This window comes from Phocoena sinus, chromosome 2, assembly GCF_008692025.1.
Source record: "Phocoena sinus isolate mPhoSin1 chromosome 2, mPhoSin1.pri, whole genome shotgun sequence".
Lineage (NCBI taxonomy): Eukaryota > Metazoa > Chordata > Mammalia > Artiodactyla > Phocoenidae > Phocoena > Phocoena sinus.
The window spans coordinates 32,867,221-32,885,965 of NC_045764.1; the positions used below are offsets into that span (position 1 = coordinate 32,867,221).

Consider the following 18,745-nt stretch of genomic DNA (forward strand, 5'->3'; position numbering starts at 1 on the left):
CTACGCCACTCTTGGTCTAGACTGGGATACTTAACAGAGGGATCCATGTCTTATTCACCTTTATCTCTCTAGCGTCTCTTACGGAATTACACTTATATAAGTGCTCAATGAATGTGTACTGAATAACAGTTTTAAATTAAAAAATGATTCTCAATTATCTTAGCATATTAAACTGACATTCTTTTTTTTTTTTTTTTTTTTTTTTTGCGGTACGCGGGCCTCTCACTGTTGTGGCCTCTCCCATTGCGGAGCACAGGCTCCGGACGCGCAGGCCCAGCGGCCATGGCTCACGGGCCCAGCCGCTCCGTGGCATGCGGGATCCTCCCGGACCGGGGCACGAACCAGTATCCCCTGCATCGGCAGGCGGACTCTCAACCACTGCGCCACCAGGGAAGCCCTAAACTGACATTCTTGACTGGCCATCTGACTTCTCCATCCGGTGAGGAGGTCCTCAAAGGCAAACACTATGTTATTGCCTCTGGGTTCCATTCCCGACATTTAACTCAAGGCTGGGAGCATAGAAGACAGACACTCAGAGATGATGGCCGATCAAAGGAATGGATGAAGAAGTACATGAAAGAGTATGCTGGTGGGAAAGAGAAAAAAGGAAAGCTGCCTCTTTCTGAAACTTCCTAGCTGATTTCCTCATCCATAAAATAAAGATAATATCTATTGCACGGAAATGTTTTGACGACAAAGTTAAAGTCAACAGCATTTGCAAAAAGACTTTGCAATTCAAAGCATGCAGGAGGCGTCTTAAAAATGTGAAAAACAAACAATCAAAAATCTTACTCATTGATTACCTACAGATATGCCATTTGAAATATTCATTTTTTTCCCCCAGATCCAAAACAAGAATAATAGTCCCTGTCTCTGTGGAATGAGATCTGCTTGGAATTCCTTATAGGTGCATAGATTACAATTGCAATTTTGGTTAAAAAAGAAATAAAACAGAAGAAATTCCCTAAAGAATAATGTTATATATTTTTTTTTAAAAAAAGGAATCCAAAGTCAACCCCTAAAATGTTTATTTAAAAATTGAAAATTGTGAGCCCTATCGCAAATACATTACCATTAGATTACCTGACATTATGATTCATAAAATATCACCAGGCTGCTCAAGTATATATTATAAATCGTCTTCCAGACACCTGGTTGGACAGTGTCTCTGACAGCTGTTCCCACAGCCAGGAGTGTCGTCAGAGTTGGTGGGCACCTCACCTCGGGAGCTATGACTCATACAGACCCCCTGGGAAATTCAGTCATTAGAAGCAGTGCAGTAAGGCTACAAAATGGCAGAGCAAGGGGTCCCCTTGGAGGCTTTCTCCATGCTTGCCAGCAGGGGTGAAGTGCATTCTATGGCATTTGGGGTCACATGGCCTCCCAACCTGCATGCTTCCTTTTCTCCACTGTAGCCTCCGGGGGAGGGGGGGATGGATTACTTTGCTCAGGAGGCAGAATCAGCAGATGTTACTGATATGGGACTGGAATTCTGCACTGTGGCTACCACACAAGGCTTTTTTTTTTAAAGCCAAAGCAGCATCAGTAAAGGTTTTAGCAATAAGCCCGCCGTTGCCATTTTAATAGATTCAGTGTTGGGTCATATGCAAGATCTGCTATTTAAGATGTGCATTTACAGGCCACCATTGAAAGTAGCTGCCTTTAAAATTCCTTGGGCTTCAGACTTTCTGCACGGGGCAAGACTCCGTCACCAGAGTCGCAGCTTTTATCAGCATCTGTCTTCCCTGGTCTGCTGGAGACCCTGACCTCCTATTGCAGACATCTCTACTAGGGCATGGGATATGACATTTGCCCCCTTTTTTTCTCTGATAGCAAATGAGAGATCAAGAACACTGGGCATTGGCAAATGAGAGTGAAACAATCTAAAAAGAAATAGAATTTAAAAATCTCCTCTGTGAACGCTCTGCCCCTAAGAGTATGCTCCAATCACATGACCTTGCCTTTGACCCATCAGTTTTACTCTCCAGGGGCTACTCATGTGGAGTCTTGAGCTTCTCCTAGAGGCTAGGGCACGTTAGGATCAGGAACCACAGCTCCACCTGAGAGGAGGACATAGCCTTAAACTTGTGGCCAAAGATTTAGCCCCTGAGGAGAGCCCTGGACATCCTATGTCCATCAGGTCAGAGCCTCTCCCTGGCCCTCACCTTCTTTTCTGAGTCCAATGCAAATGATACCTCCATTCCCTTGCCTGGCGTCCCCAGCTGATAACTGTTAGGCTGGGTGGGGACCAGGATGCTGAGCCCTGACCTCAGAACTTCCAGCTGCTGGGTGCTGCTCTGAATGGTCCATTCACCCGGAAACAAGATGTCCGTGATGACACAGCACCTTCTGTCCTTACGCCCCACCCACCGGAGCACCCCTACCACACACACACACACACACACACACACACACACACACACACACACAGAAATGGCCGTGCCAGCCAGGGATAGGTCAAAATCAACCCCAAATCATTATCTAATAAACCTTGATTTCTCTCCAAGGGCCGCTTACAGCCCGGACGATGCTCCCAGGCTCCAGTCCTGCAGAATCCGAACTCATCTTCCCTTTCCATTAGTCTTGGGGGCTGAGGTATCCACTTGCCTAGGCAAGTCTCCCCCAACCCCTCATGAGCCAGGCCCTGTCCCCAGCACCCATTCTGAAGAAACACAGTTCCGGAAGTGGATGGGTTCACTCTCTGCTCCAGCAGACACAGAGGTGGGTCCTTCCTGAGAGGAGAGTTAAGTGCTCCCTCTGCTATAGGCACTATGTCAGCACACCCACAGGACTGGGTTTCCCACGAGGTCTACTAAGCAGATGGGCAAGGCAGAGACGTAAAAAAAAATGGAGAAAACAATTTTTTAAAGAATATGGATATTTCCAAAAAGGAACTTTGAATTATCATAAAAGGAAAAATCAGAATTTTGGGGGACTTTCTCTCACAGCTTTTATGGTTCTGTGGTGTTTTAATTTGAATTATGTATGAGACCAAGGTGTCAACATGGATCTTCACGCTAAGGCCTCTGAGGGTCAAGTCCATCTCTTCCTTGGGGATTCAGGAAAAGCTCCCCAACAATCGCTTTCTGGAGCCATTTAGACAAAGAAGGGAGATCCTCTTCTGCTTTATACCATGTTTCACTGCCGTCTTGTTTAACAGAAAAATAAACCTGTTGGGTACGGGTTTGCATGTCTCTGGGTACAGTTAAGGACAATGGGTAATATATTGTCTCAACAAATATGGAACCACATTTCACAGTACCCTGGGGAGGGGCCGTTTGCTGCTGCCAGCGGCTGGCTCTATATCTTCAAGAGAACCATATTCCAAGCACTGCAGACATGATACCTCAGCAGAAAAGGATGGTATTGTATGAGCATCTGAATGGGAGCTGTAGGAAGAGAAGCTTGAGATAGCGGGGTGGGGGGCGGCACATAAGCTTCATATAATTACTGCCCCTGAATCCAATCTTGAGATCTGCATCACACCCTGAGATTCTAAAGGGGACCACACCCCTGAGATGGATAAAATGTTAAAATGCTCACTTTCTCTGGCCTGCTCTCTTGCCACTAGCTGTGCCCTTGAGATGAGTTTGAGATACGCTGGGACCTGGGACCCTTTGCTGGGATCTGGGACCTTTTGCTGCAGTGCTGCAGTGCTTGCACATGGACACCCCTCTCCACGAGCAACAAAATACAAAGAAATTGTACGGGACTAAAAGTAACTGACTGCATGCACAGTTGGGGCAAATTCTGGACAAAAGATACAAAGAGACCAAAAAAACCAAAAAAACAAAATGCTACTGCCACTTCTGAAGAGCCCGGAGCAAAAACTGGGTGTCGGGAGCAAAAGCAGGGTACTGTGCATGTCCCCTGCACAAAACACACCTAAGGGGTCGCAGAACACCTAAGCCACCCCCTGGCCCGACCCCTGGACACACACCTACCCTCACCCCATATAGGGAACAAGCTTGCCCCCGCTCAGGGAGCGAGAAACCAAGGGAACCTGTTGTTTGCTCTCACTCCTCCCTGCTGCAAAAGGGGTCCCAGTAAAGCCTTGCCTGAATTTCTTGTCTGGCCTCTAGTCTATTTCTACTGATTGGGGAAGGCAAGAATCCTGGTCGTTAACAGGTTTAAAAGAGCCCCTTTATCCCTAACTCCCCTACACAGTATCTTGTACCATGCAGAACCTTCAGATGGGTTGTTTCCATTTGTAGAACTTTCCTCTCTCTGCACTCCCCTTCCCTCCATTGTCTGTAGTAGTTCACCCTGTAGGCCTCCCTATTAGATAGCAAGCTTCAGAGGGTGGACACCACATCTCACCCCTTTCTGGTCACCCATCTCCCACCAGGGGTTGGGCTGAGCACATGGTGAAGAATGGGTGCTTACTAAAAGCTTGTTGAATTGAACTGAGAGGCATAGATCACAATTCAGATTCCTGAAGATTCAGTTCCCGAGTTTAAATACATCAGAACGATTTTCTTCACCTTAACACAAGTTAGCAATTTCCCCAGCTTGAATCTGCCGTAGCGAACTCCTCCAGCAGAACTGAAGCAAGACTATAAACTGTGCCCGAGTTTGGGAGCTTTTTAAGGAAATGGGAAGTGACACATTTGCTGGCAATACTCACGAGTGGGAGCCCAGGTCTGGTCTGAGTAGACGAACAGAGATTCCTCCAGCTGTTACAACTTTCAACTGGGTCAACCTGTGGGAAATAGCCACATCCCCTCAGCTCAGTAAAATCACCGTCCGTTTCCCTATGTATCAATACAATGCAAAAGACCAGATTTCAGAAGGTGAAAGCCAGGCATCTGAAAGACCAATGGCTATGTGTCTGCTCGGAGGTCCTCGGCTTGGTAACACCATGGAGTTGCAGAGCAGTTACAAGTATCATTGGCTGAGCTCCTCCTAAGTGCCAGCATGCAGACCACACAGGTAACTTAGGACAAGGTCCCTGAGCTCCAGGGGTTCAAAGTCTATCTGGAGACAGAAGTGAGTAATGTTACGTAGTCGTTACTGCATAGAGTTAGCAACAGGGACAAGCGTGGTGAAGTGGCACTAGACCTGACCAGGGTTGGAATGCCAACCACAAAGACTTCCCAGCCCCCTGAGCTGCATGCTGAGAGACGGGAAAGGATTACATGGATGAAGGAACAGTCAAGGGATGAATGAAGATCACTGAGGCCTCCTGCAGGAGGGAATTATATGTAGTTCAGAACCGCTGAAGTATGCATGAGGAGGGGAGAGCCTGGAGAGGTTCGCCTGGGATGGGACAGGGTAGGGGGACCGCGCTAAAGAACATGAGCAGATGTTTCAGCCCAGAAGCAGCAAAGAGTCGCGGAGGGGTCTTGGGTGTAACTGGGGACTTGCTCTGTGTCACAGAAAGATCATTGAGACACAGGTCTGGAAAATAAATTTGAGAAAGGTAAGTCTGGAGGCAGGAACACCACTTAGAAAGCCACCAGGTGAGAGGCAAAGGAGAAAGAATCGAAACCTATTAATCAGATTAAATTAGTGAAGCCAGTGATTAAAATAGACACAGACAGGAGAGGAAAGCAGAAGTAAAGGATGCTCGTTCCAGGTCTCTGGTAACTGGGAGGAGGACAATTCCTGGGAATGGCTGAAGGAAAGCACTGAAGAACAAGGAGGCTGGTTTCCAACGTGTCTACTTTGAGGTTCCTGCAGAATATTATACGGGAGAAATCTACACAGATGTATGGAGCAAATCACAGGAGAAGAAGGCTGGGCTGGAATTAAAGTTTTTCACAAAATATTATTGCCTGTGCCTTACAAAGGGAGACTGAGTAAATGAGTTTGGGAATACTGTATTCTGTATCCTAGACTATACCCCCATCTTGGAGACCCTCAAGGCACTGTAGCATATTAAGTTTCCAAGATATCCTGCAACAAAGACATCTTCTTTATTTCATGTTGCCCAAGCTTATTTGTCTGTGGAATGCCTTTTCCAATGAGGAAATGTCAACCAGATGTTGACAATGAGGGCCACAGCTGGGGACGGCCGGTCATAGATGATGGGTAAAGCCACAAGAGTGCAGATTGGTCCGTGTGTGTGTGTGTGTGTGTGTGTGTGTGTGTGTGTGTGTGTGTCTGTGTGTCTGTGTGTTGGTGAGGTGAGAGTTAAGGACAGAATCCCAGCAATATTCACTCGTAACATCTATTTAAGCCACCTGAGTCTACCCTTACACTATGGTGCTGATGGCCACGAAAGGAGAGCTGTGGCCTTTTCTGCCTCATCTTGCCTATTGACTTTGTGTACCTGCCTCACTTGCCTATTGACTTTGTGTAACAGGCAATATGCATTGATTCAACAATTACTTAGTGACTAGCACTGTGGCTAGAGAGACAAAGGAATCACTGGCTCATGACCTTGGCGTTGTACAGTCTCACCTACCTACCAGTCCTGTCTCTTCTCATCTGCCCTACTGTACTTCAGACTGTCTTCTAAGGACCTAGAAGACTTAGGCTTACTTCACTGGTCTTTTCCCTCTGCTGGCCATCTTGATTAAGACTACCTTCTCTGATTTGTAGCCCCAGAATCCAAGTCTGTGAGCAGCCCTGCCTAGACTTTGGAGGACTTTTAGAGTGATCACAAAATGTATTGATGTTGAGTAGGGAAGGGAAACTTGCAAACTTCCAAAAAAAAAAAAATAGTACTCTGAGAGGTAAGAAATAAACCAGAAGAGTTCATATAAGTCAAAATAGAAAAGCATTTCTAGGAGATTGATCAACGGCATTCAATGTCCAGTGAGGTCCAGAAAGGCAGCCATGGGACCTGGCAAGCAGACACCATTAAGGACTTTCACGAGAAGGATTTTGGAGATGGACTCAAACACTGAATTCAAGTGGTTCAAAAAACGGATGGGGTGAGGAGAAGGACACAGGTGTCAACTTCTCTTTTGAGAAGTATCATTCTGAAATAAAGTGTAAAAGAAGGCCATGGATAAAGGGAAGAGGGCTAAGGGAGACTTTCCAGATGAGAGAGGGTGAAACAATTTGATGTAGAGGAAGAGTCAGGAGAGAGGGAAAGTTGAAAATACAGAGGGTCACAGCAATCCCACTCCTGGGCATATACCCAGAGAAAACCATAATTCAAAAAGATACATGCAACCCAATGTTCACTGAAGCACTATTTACAATAGCCAGGACGTGGAAGCAACCTAAATGCCCATCAACAGGAGAATGGATAAGGAAGATGTGGTACATATATACAATAAAATGTCAGCCATAAAAAATAACGAAATTGTGCAATTTGTGGAGACGTGGATGGACCTAGAGACCGTCATACAGAGTGAAGTCAGAAAGAGGAAAACAAATAACGTATAATATCGTTTATATGTGGAATCTAGAAAAACTGTATAGATGAACTTATTTGTAAAGTACAAATAGAGACACAGATGTAGAGAACAAATGTATGGATACCAAAGGGGGCAAAGGGGTGGGATGAATTGGGAGACTGGGATTGACATACATACACTACTATGTATAAAATAGATAACTAATGAGAACCTGCTGTATATAGCACAGGGAACTCTAGTCAAGGCTCTGTGGTGACCTAAATGGGAAGGAAATCCAAAAAAGAGGGGATATATGTATACACATAGCTGATTCACTTTACTGTACAGCAGAAACTAACACAACGTTGTAAAGCAACTATACTCCAATAAAAACTATTTTTAAAAAAGAAAATACCGAGGGTCAGAGAGCTACTTCAAGGAGTGAGATCTCTGAGAAGCTGGGAGGGATAGAACCCAGCGATCAGGAGAGACTTGAATGGGAGGAAGGGCACCAGGGCTGGAAGGAAGGAGGAGAGACTAGCATATTAGTTTCCCAGGACTGTTATAACAAAGTACCACAAACTGGGTGGCTTAAAACAATAGATGTTTATTATCTTGCAATTCTGAGTCTAGAAATCCAAAATCAAGGGGTCAGCAGGGCCTTACTCTCCTACGTTTGTAGGGGAGAATCTGTCCCAGGCCTGTCCCTTATAGCTGCTGGAGTCACTGGCAATCCCAGGCTTTCTACATCTTGCAGCTGCATTGCCCCAACCTCTATTTCCATTGTCACTTGGCACTGTCCCCTGTGTGTGTCTGTCCAAGTTTTCCCTTTTCATAAGGACACCCAGATCATACTGGGTTAAGCTTCCTCAAGGTAATTAGAAAGAAATGTTTGGAAATGAATTGCCATCAGGTACCTACTATGGGTCAGGCACTGTGCATTTGCATAGAGTATCTCATGCCTAGTGCCCAGAAATTCCATCCATCGTTAACTTTAACGTTCCTGGAAGAGAGCTTTGGTTCCGGAAAAAGCACCAGATTGGTCCATGGATCAGTGATTCACTCAATTTACACCTAATGAGACTCATATAACTAATTCTGCCACTCTGTTCCTCAGAAAATTGCACTGGTTCCCCCTTTAAAGTTACAAAATAAAGTCCAAGTTCCTCATCTGATTCTCAAGGCCCCCACGACCTGTGTAACATTATTTCCTGCTATTTTCCTTTGCATACCCCACACTAGAATACGCCCCTGCATTGCATCTTCCCCCTCGCTCACACTCGGAGGGAAGAGTGTGTCTGGTCTCACACTCTTCCCTCTGTCAAGCACACCTGCCTCACTGCCATCACTGCTGTCACCCTGACTGCTTCAAGATCCACTACATATGCCAACTCCTTTAGGGACTTTTTCCTGACCCTTTACAACCGGAAGTAACATCTCTCCTCTCACCTGCACACATTTATCTGCATCCCCTATGACTTGATCATGATCAACCTATCACCAGTTCTGCACAAGAGTCACCTTTCCTCCAGTTGTGGGGCATATAAGGGCTAGTTCAGCATTTGATGCCTGCTCCCCAAAGCACCTTGCGGTGTCTGGCACACAGTAAGAGCTCAGTGGGTATTTGCCAAATGGATAAAAAAATTAAAGACACTGTTCTTGATTGATAGGAAAAGATCAAAAAATAATACTGAGAGGCCTGGCCTAGGGAATCTTTCACGATAAGCAAGCCCAGATCATGGAGAGGCCCTGTAAACGTACCTGCAGCAATGTAAAGACAGTGCTGGAAGGATAGAGTGTAAAGGGGGGTTAAAGTTAGGCTCTTTGGTCACAAGCAACAGAAACCAACTCTAGCTGGTATAAACAAAAGAGGGAATTTATTGGAAGGATGCCTGCATACTCATAGAATTGTCTGGAAGACTGACCATATAGGACAAAAAGCACTTGACTGTTGGGGGCCACCAGTCTGGAATTCATAAAGTCCTAACTATTTTTGTGTCCCTCCATTCAGGAAACAAAGTTCCAGGACAGAGTACAAACAGCCTCAACATAGGTCCCATGCTCAGCCCTTGGCTATATCAGGGGTGTGAGACAAAACAGACAGCATCATTAACATTATGAGTATTCTGAGTATGTTCTCAGAGCCGTATACTGTGTTGGCTGCCACCGCGACAGCACTACAGCCGAGTGCTCTTTCAGTGGGATTTGGACACTCTGAGTGCGCTGCATCTTCTAAACTCACCCAGCTATCCCTACTGCAACTGTCAGGACCTCGTTCTTTTCTCTCTTTTTTTATTTTTAAACTTTTTAAATTTTATTTTATTTGTTTATTTTTGGCTGCATTGGGTCTTTGTTGCCATGCACGGGCTTTCTCTAGCTGCGGTGAGCAGGGGCTACTCTTCGTTGCGGTGCGTGGGCTTCTCATTGCAGTGGCTTCTCTTGTTGCGGAGCATGGGCTCTAGGCGCACGGGCTCAGTAGTTGTGGCTCGCAGGCTCTATAGCGCAGGCTCTACAGCGCAGGCTCAGTAGGTCTAGCGCACAGGCTTAGTTGTTCCGTGGCATGTGGGATCTTCCCGGACGAGGGCTCGAACCCATGTCCCCTGCATCGGCAGGCAGATTCTTAACCACTGTGCCACCAGGGAAGCCCAGGACCTCATCCTTTTCTGATTAATGCTTCAACTTACACATGATCCCTGGTGAGGCTGTATATTCAACTGACCTTGTCATTAAAAAATCCATGGGATCCAACTCTGAGTTTGATCTTCAGTTATTTCAGTTCTAAAATTACAAGAATTAAGAGATTGCTTTGGAACTTTCACAAAACATCCCTGAGTTTCATTGTATTCCTTGATGTTAGAATCTAGGAATTTGAACTGCTGGTTATCATGCTTGAAGTTATTGAATGCTATTGGAGACACTTACCTTTGCCTACCATATCAGACAGTGTTCCTGGTCAAAAACAGTAGAAACTACCTGCAACATACTTAATACACCTATAAAGAAGATATTAAGGAACTCACAGAATTAAATGGAAGGCTGGACAACCAGACTTTGACGCAGGATGAAAACCATACCAGGAACAACTCAACCTTCAGGAATGGGCTACTGGAATCTACTTCCCATCATTGTGCTCGAGATCCAACAGCCCAGGAAAAGGAACACGGTGGGCAGAGTGTAGCTGAGTGCCATCTATTGGCTGAACCAAGGCAGTGAGAGAACCTCACAGAAGATGTAACCTGCAGGGCTCCTCCTGGGTGGGCTGTTGGAGAGAGTAAATTTGGCTTCCTTTTTCCAGGGTTGGTCTGAAATATGGGGACGTCACAGCCCCAGGGTAGCCTTATCAACTGTTGGTGGGAGTTGGTGGATGAATAGCCCACCTCCCTCACCCCTTGGGAGACAATTCTGAGATGTGTCCTTTGCCATCCCCCAGAGGTCCCTAGTAGGACTGAGCCCAAGATGCCCATGGTGGTGACCTGCTCAGGGCCACACTTCCCTTCCCTGTCTCACTTCCTTAACCTCCTACCACCGTTTCTGAGATCACCTCCCACATAAGCTAACTGCACCCCATCCTTGTCTCAGTTAGGGTTAGGGTTAGGGTTAGGGTTAGGATTCTGGAAGAACCCAACCTAAGACACCCATACTGCTTCTCATCCAGCTTACCCCAACCCCATGGGTCTCCACTCTCAAGTGAGAACTAAATAGGGAAATTTTATAAAGGTGAGCTTCTCAAAAATCAGAAGAGACCACAAATTATATGATTCCATTCATACGAAATGTCCCCAGTAGACAAATCCATACAGACAAAAGTAAATTCGGGGTTTCCAGGGAATAGGGAGTTACTGCTTAAGGGGTTCAGAGTTTGTTTGGGGTGATGAAAAAGTTCTGGAAGTAGTGATGATGACTGTACACATTGTGAATGTAATTAAAGCTATGGAACTGTACACTTTAAAACGGTTAAAATGGTAAATCTTATATGTATTTTACCACAATAAAAAATAGTAAGAAAATCAGGTGGTAGATTTTTACATTTCAAGTATAAGAGAGACTATACATTTACTGTTGTCTTTTTTTTTTTTTTTTTTGCCTAAGACAACACCCATAATAACCCTCACAATTCCTGCCATCTGCCGTCTGGGTTCCCCTTTTGAGTTCCCCTGTCTTCAGGCTCACTTTGCTGCAGTGGTGATCACATACAATGTTTGCTGGGCTTGTGGACACCCACGGTGAACCTCAGGACTTAAGCTGGTCTGCCTGCACCGTTCTCAGGGCCGGTCATACGCAGCTGGGTCCGCAGAAGCCTGTGGTCCACAAACAGATGGGAGTTTCCTCTCAATTTACCCCCTGTGAACTCCTTCCACACCACTTAGCAGTCTCCTCTCACAACCAGACCCTGAGGGTCAATTTGGAGATTGATGACACCCATATGGACGATGCTTGAACTGAACGTGGGTGCAGCTGTTGGGGGCTACTAGGACCAGATGTTCAGCTAATGATGTTCTCAGGCTCAAGAGGAGCTCCTCTGAAGCGGTGTTCATAGGAGACTGCCTGCTGAGAAACTACTGGTCTGTCTTAGAAAACCACTGTCTTTCAGTGAGCCTTAAATAGCCTGAGTTTCAAGGACTTAAGGAGAGAGAGAGAGGCGAAGGTTTGGAAAAGCAGAGGTCACCCACTGGTAGGTGTGTGCCTTGCAGCTATGTTTTGCTCGGCCCTCCCTGAATTTTTAAAACTCAGTTTCCATGATTTACAAATTGCTCACCCAGTTGCCACCTCCTACATCTCACACCTGGCTTGCTTTCTCTGTTTCACTTCACCTGCCTGGCCACAGTATGCGTTCATGTTTGTTCTTCCCAGTTTTAGGACTCTGAGGCATGACGGTGATATCCACCAGGGTTCTCAGCCTTCCCCAGTCAATAGAAATTGACTAGAGGCCAGACAAGAAATTCAGGCAAGGCTTTATGGCGGCCCCTCTGCGGCAGCGGGGGGAGCGAGAACAAACAACAGGTTCCCTTGCTTGCCCGCTCCCTGAAGGGGGTGTGAGCCTGTTCCTTATATGGGGTGAGGGTAGGGGGGGCTTAGGTGTTCTGCCCGCCCCTTAGGTGGTGTTGTGTGCAGGGGGCATGCGCAGTACCCTGCTTTTGCTCCCAACACCCAGTTTTTGCTCTGGGCTCTTCAGAAGTGGCAGTTGGGTTTTTTGGTTTTTTTTTTTGGTTCTCTGTATCTTTTGTCCAGAATTTGCCCCAACTGCGCATGCACGCAGTTATTTTTAGCCCCTTATAGTTCCTTTGTGTTTTGCTGCTGGAGGAGAGGTGTGTCCAGGTGCCGGCACTGCAGCACTGCAGCGAAGAGTCCCAGGTCCCAGTCAGTCTCAACAGGAGTCAATGACTCCTCCTGAGCTGCTGTTCCTGGGTGAACGTTGAAGAGTGGCTCATAGGCAGAATAATCATGGCTTTGTTTCTCTAAGATGGAGGAAATCTGTTTTCAGCTCCCCTTCAAAGAACACAATGATTCCTTTTACTGAAAGGAGTTTTGAAGCTCTCACCCAAACGTGCAAAGAATACAGCCACATCAGAGATCGTATAGGCCCACAGGGCAGTCAGATAAGGGATCCTGAGTTCTGAGATCTCAGCCACGACTGTCACCAGCCACCTGTTGAAGGAAGCAGAACATTCGTACGTCTCAACTGATACAACCTCGTCTGTCGACATGGTTCTTTGAGTAAAGGGCATGCCGCAGACTCTCATACCCCAGTTCCTTGTCCTTCTGGGGGTTCAGAGGCCACATTTCCCAGCCTCCTTTACACTTTGGCAGGGCTTGTGGCTGAGTTCTAGCCAGCTGGGCTGAAGCAAGGTGTTTCCCACACACAAAGCTCCATCCTCTCTCCCTTTCCACCGGTGGCATGGAGAGGGGCTTGGATGTAGAACAGAGCCACGAAACGGAAGAAGGACCCTGGGTTCCTGAGTCGCCGCCACCTCCCACTGAAATGACTGCTCTTCCCCTGCTGTCCTTCCTCATTCCACACTCCGAATCTCAGTGCTCTCCAGGATGGAATTTTCAGTCCTTTCCTCTCCTCATGACGTATGCTCTCCTTATGTGACCTCAGCTACCACCTATGGGCTAGTGCCAAACACCAAACACCAGTCCACATCCTTTCTGACCAGACATCTCCATCCCAGGGGAAGGGACATGGAGAATTCACAGGCACATGCATTAAAAAGTAAGAACATTGTAGATAGTGATAAGGGCTTTGAAGAAAATGAAAACAGGGTAATGAGACAAAAAGGGCCTGAGAGAAGGGACTTGTTGGTTTCCATGACGTGCTTGGCCGAGTGAATCCTGTGAAAGATGAGGATTAGTAACAGCTTCAGTCAAAGCCTGCAAGCTGGACCAAGCTCAGTGAGTCAAGGAGACTGAAGGCGGGCCAGAGTGGCCAGAGCCCTGTGAGAAGATGGAAAGGAGCAGAAGGAAAGACCAGAGAAGAAGCCAGGGGCAGATGGTGCAGAACATTTCCAGGCTTGCTAGAGACTTGCACTTTTTTTTTTTTTTTTTTTTTTTTTTTTTTTATGCGTTACGCGGGCCTCTCACTGTTGTGGCCTCTCCCGTTGCGGAGGACAGGCTCCGGACGCGCAGGCTCAGCGGCCATGGCTCACGGGCCCAGCCGCTCCGCGGCATGTGGGATCTTCCCAGACCGGGGCACGAACCCGTGTCCCCTGCATCGGCAGGCGGACTCCCAACCACTGCGCCACCAGGGAAGCCCGAGACTTGCACTTTTAAGAGTGCATTAAAGGGCTTCCCTGGTGGCGCAGTGGTTGGGGGTCCACCTGCCAATGCAGGGGACGCGGGTTCGTGCCCCGGTCTGGGAGGATCCCATGTGCCGCAGAGCAGCTGGGCCCGTGGGCCATGGCCGCTGGGCCTGCGTGTCCGGAGCCTGTGGCTCCGCGGCGGGAGAGGCCGCGGCAGTGAGAGGCCAGCGTACCGCAAAAAATAAATAAATAAGTTTAAAAGCCACTGGAGGATTTTGAGCTTGCAGTTGTTATCATCTGATTTACGTTTTTAAAAGACTACTCTTGCTGCTCCGTGAAGAACGGAGTGTCAGGACCACGGACCAGTAAGCAAGCACTGCAGTAGTCCGGGGCAGGGTTCCAGGGCCTGGGACTAGGGTGGTACCCAAGGAGGTGAAGAGAAGTGGGATCTGAGAGCAAGGCCAGGTCTTGCTGCAGGATTGATGGAAGGGATGAAGAAGACAGAATCAAGATTACAGATTCATCATTTAGGCAGATGGAGTGGAACCATTCAATAAAGTAGAGCAGTCTGCAGGAGGAACAGGTTTGGGAATATAATGAATTTAGTTACGGTTGGTAGTGATAAAGACAGTGGTCATGGTAGTGGTAGTAGAAGCAGAAGAAAATCAGAATAGCGTACAGGAAAACCTCATTGTTCCTATGGAGTCTTTAGGGAGATAAGTTATTTTAAAAGCATGTTTCAATTTAGAATATATATATGGAATTATTGAGGAAACTTTTTCATTTCATTGTTAATAGAAAGCCAGTGTAACTGAATCTAACATCCTAGTTTAAGAGATGGAAGTTAGCTTGTATATAGAACAAGGTCTTTAAGACTTTTTTTTCAAATGAGGCTGGGTGTGTGTGTTTGTGTGTGTTTGCTGAACTATTTTTTTTAATTATGTAAGTTTTGGATATACAGCATCACAATTCAACATCTGTATACACTATAAAGTGATCACGACCACAAGTCTAGTTACCACTCATCACCATATAGGTTGAGCCCCTTTCACCCATTTTGCCCACCCCCCAACGCTGTTTCCCTCTGGTAATCACTAATCCGATCTCTGTATCTGAATTTGTTTTTGTTTTATTTTGTTTGTTCACTTGTTTTGTATTTTTAGATTCTACATATTAGTGCAATCATATGGCATTTGTCTTTCTCTATCTGACTTATTTCACTTAGTGTAATACCCTCAAGGTCTATCGGTATTGTCACAAATGGCAGAATTTCATTCTTTTCTATGGCTGAGTAGTATTCCATTGTGTATATGTACCACATCTTCTTTGTCCATTCAACTGTCAAATGGGCCCTAAGGTTGTTTCCATATCTTGGCTTTTGTAAATAATGCTACAAAGAACATACAAGTGCATACATCTTTTCAAATTAGTATTTTTGTGTTCTTTGAATAAATACTCATAAATGGAATAGCTGGGTCGTATTGTACTTCTATTCTTAATTTTTTTGCGGAATCTCCATACTGTTTCCCATAATGGCTGCTATGGGACCAATATATAGTCCCACCAACAGTGTACCCAACAGTGTAACAGGGTTCCCTTTTCTCCACATCCTCTCCAACCTATGTTATTTCTTGTCTTTTCAATAACAGCCGTTCTAAGAGGTGTGAAGTTATATCTCATTGTGAGATATCTCATTGTGAGATATCTCATTGTGAGATGTCTCATTGTGAGATATCTCATCTCAATAAATGCCGAAAAAGCATTTGACAAAATTCAACATCTATTTATGTTAAAAAAAAAAAACTCTCAACAAAGTGGGTGTAGAGGAACATACCTCAACATAATAAAGGCCATATGTGACAAACCCATAGCTGAACATCATACTCAATAGGGAAAAGCTGAAAGCTTTTCCTGTAAGATCAAGAACAAGACAAGGATGCCTACTCTCACGACTTTGTAATCAACGTAATATTGAAAGTCCAACCACAGGTATTAGGCAAGAAAAAGCATTCAAATCAGAGAAGAATAAGTAAAACTGTCACTATGTGCAGATGACATGACACTAGACATAGAAAACCCTAAAGACTCCACCAAAAAATACAAACAAACAAAAAAACATTAGAACTAATAGATGAATGAAGTAAAGTTTGCAGGATACAAAATCAATATACAGAAATCTGTTGCATTTCTATACACTAGTAGCGAACTATTAGAAAGAGAGATTAAGAAAACCAATCCCATTTACAATTTCAACAGAGAATAAAATATCTAGGAATAAATTTAATCAAGGAGGTGAAAGATCTGTACACCAAAAACTGTGAGACACTAATGAAAAAAATTGAAGAAGACACAATAAATGGAAAGATATTCCATGCTCATGAATTGGAAGAATTAGTATTGTAAATGTCTATACCAAATTCAAAGCAATCCTTATCAAAAATTCAATGGCATATTTCACAGAACTATAACAAATAATTCTAAAATTCGTATGGAACCACAAAAAATTTCGAATAGCCAGAACAATTTTTTTTTTTTTTCAGTACACGGGCCTGTCACTGTTGTGGCCTCTCCCGTTGCGGAGCACAGGCCTCCGGACGCGGCAGGCTCAGCGGCCATGGCTCACGGGCCCAGCCGGCTCCGCGGCATGTGGGGATCCTCCCAGACCGGGGCACGAACCCATGTCCCCTGCATCGGCAGGAGGGACTCTCAACCACTGCGCCACCAGGAAGCCCCATCATTTAGTTTTAATCAGAAAATAAGTTACCTCAGCACAGAGGAGTTTTTAAAGATCACATAGAAAATATGACGGGAAGGAGATCAGGTGTAGGTTATGAAAATGCACTGGACTGCCAGCAAACAAGGGGTCCAGATTACTCAAGTCCAAGCTATTTTCACGTATCCTTGGCTCCCGCTGCCTGCTACCTGTATTCCATCAAGGCATTTGAGAGCAAACTATGATATGCTTTCCCTTCAAGGCCTTGTATTGTTGTTGCAGTTAGCCCCTTGAGCCAGAGAAAAAAAGAAAAAGACAAAGAAGTAAAGAAAAGAAAAAGAAATCAATAATGAAATGAAAAACAGAACACAAAAGCTTGAGTGTATGGGTGTCCCATGTGTAACCAACACCAGCATGTCTTGTCTTTTTCTTTTTTTTTATTAATTTTAAAAGTACTTATTAGCAAAAGGTGGAATAATACATTTGCATATACGGGAACCTAAGCAACTTAGTAATGAAATTAAGAATACAATTCTATTCAAAATAGCATCCACAAGGAAAAAATACTTATGAATAAATTTAACAAAGAAATGTAAGACTTGTACACAAAAAATTTTTAACTTTGCTAAAGAAAATCTAAATAAATGAAGATAGTCCATGTTCATGGAAAGAAAGACTCAATGTTGCCAAGGTGAATATTCTCCCCAAATTGATCTATAGAGTCAATGGATTCAATGCAATTCTTTTTTTCCCTTCTTGGTTATTTATTTTAAATATAGCAGAGTTTGGGATTGACATGTACGTATGTCTTTTCAAACGTTTGTTACTGTCTACTTGACCTGCTGTGGACACTCAAGAGAATGTTTGATTCGTTAATACATCTAGGTAGGTGTCAGCTGTTGAGCAGGCATTCAAATAAATCATTGCTACACATGAATTTACTTCAAATGAAGCAGCAGTTAAAACTAAATCTTTACCTGGCCCTGATACATTTCAAAATAATTATGATACTGTACTAATCCTTAGCATTTATCTTAGTTAAAAAAAAAAAAAGTCTTCTGCCTTGCCAATCCCCTGCCCCACAAACCTGTCATAAAGCTTATTAATTCCCAAGCAGGTGCTGAAAAGGTCCACAAAAGCAAGGGAAGGTAACTTTGAACGCCATGAGAAAGAGTTCCGACTTTATTCTATAGCCCCTGAGGAATCAGCAAAATGTTTTAAACATGAAAGTAAAATGATGAGGTTTGTGATGAATAAAAATTATACTCATGATGATATGGAGGAGGAACCACAGGAGAGACGCCGGACGCAGGAACACCAGTTAGAAAGGAGGCTGCTGGCAGTAGTTGAGGGGCAGGCTCCAAATGGGATTGTTTGGAACACGATTCCCCCACCCAGCCTGTTACGGACATAGGAAACTGGGGTGCGGATCCCATGAACCTGGGGCCAGCAGCACTGTGGGACTTTTCAGGAAGAGCACTAGGGAGGAACTAGAGAGAACCAAGGAAGGCGCAAGTTGTATTCTTGTGTACAAGTGCCAGTCCAGTGAGACTCACCCAGAAATTTTGGCACAGCAGATTCATCGTGAGCAATAAACAGGTGGGCACATAGCCACGGTGTCTCCCCTGTTCACTAGGCAGCCTCATAACCAGAAGAAGCCTTGAGGCGGAAGACAGCTGGGCTCGGCCTTCCTCATGCCCTGTATGAAGGTTCTGGTCTAGAAGCAGTCTGCACAGCTTATTGCTGATTGCTGTCCTGACCCTTCCTGAGACAGCAGCATCTAGACCTGCTCCGTCACCTGACGAGCAGGTCCGTTTGGCGTTTCACAGGTACCAAGAAGTGTGGAGGGAAGTCTCATGCCAGAAGCCTCCAGAGTTGGTGCCTGGTTTCTGCAGTGAAACGAAGACAGATGGGTTGGAAACAGGAAGCAAAACATCCTGTACAGAATCACACGGGGAGGGGCACCCCGACAGAGCAGTTGTCTCCCAGGAGATTTGAAG

At 45.3% G+C, this 18,745-nt stretch overlaps 1 protein-coding gene across 6 annotated transcripts in view; it reads right to left on the minus strand.

The window, feature by feature from the left end:
• LOC116747437 (5-formyltetrahydrofolate cyclo-ligase) overlaps positions 1–18,745 on the minus strand; it is a 279,548-nt gene that overhangs the window by 50,757 nt on the left and 210,046 nt on the right. For 5 of the 6 annotated variants that reach the window (XR_004348042.1, XR_004348045.1, XR_004348044.1 and 2 more), the window contains exon 4: positions 4,628–4,702. The exons of the other annotated variant lie outside the window; for it this stretch is intronic. The gene's annotated coding sequence lies outside the window, so the exon portion shown is untranslated. The remainder of the gene's footprint in view (positions 1–4,627; positions 4,703–18,745) is intronic. 6 annotated transcript variants of the gene reach the window in all.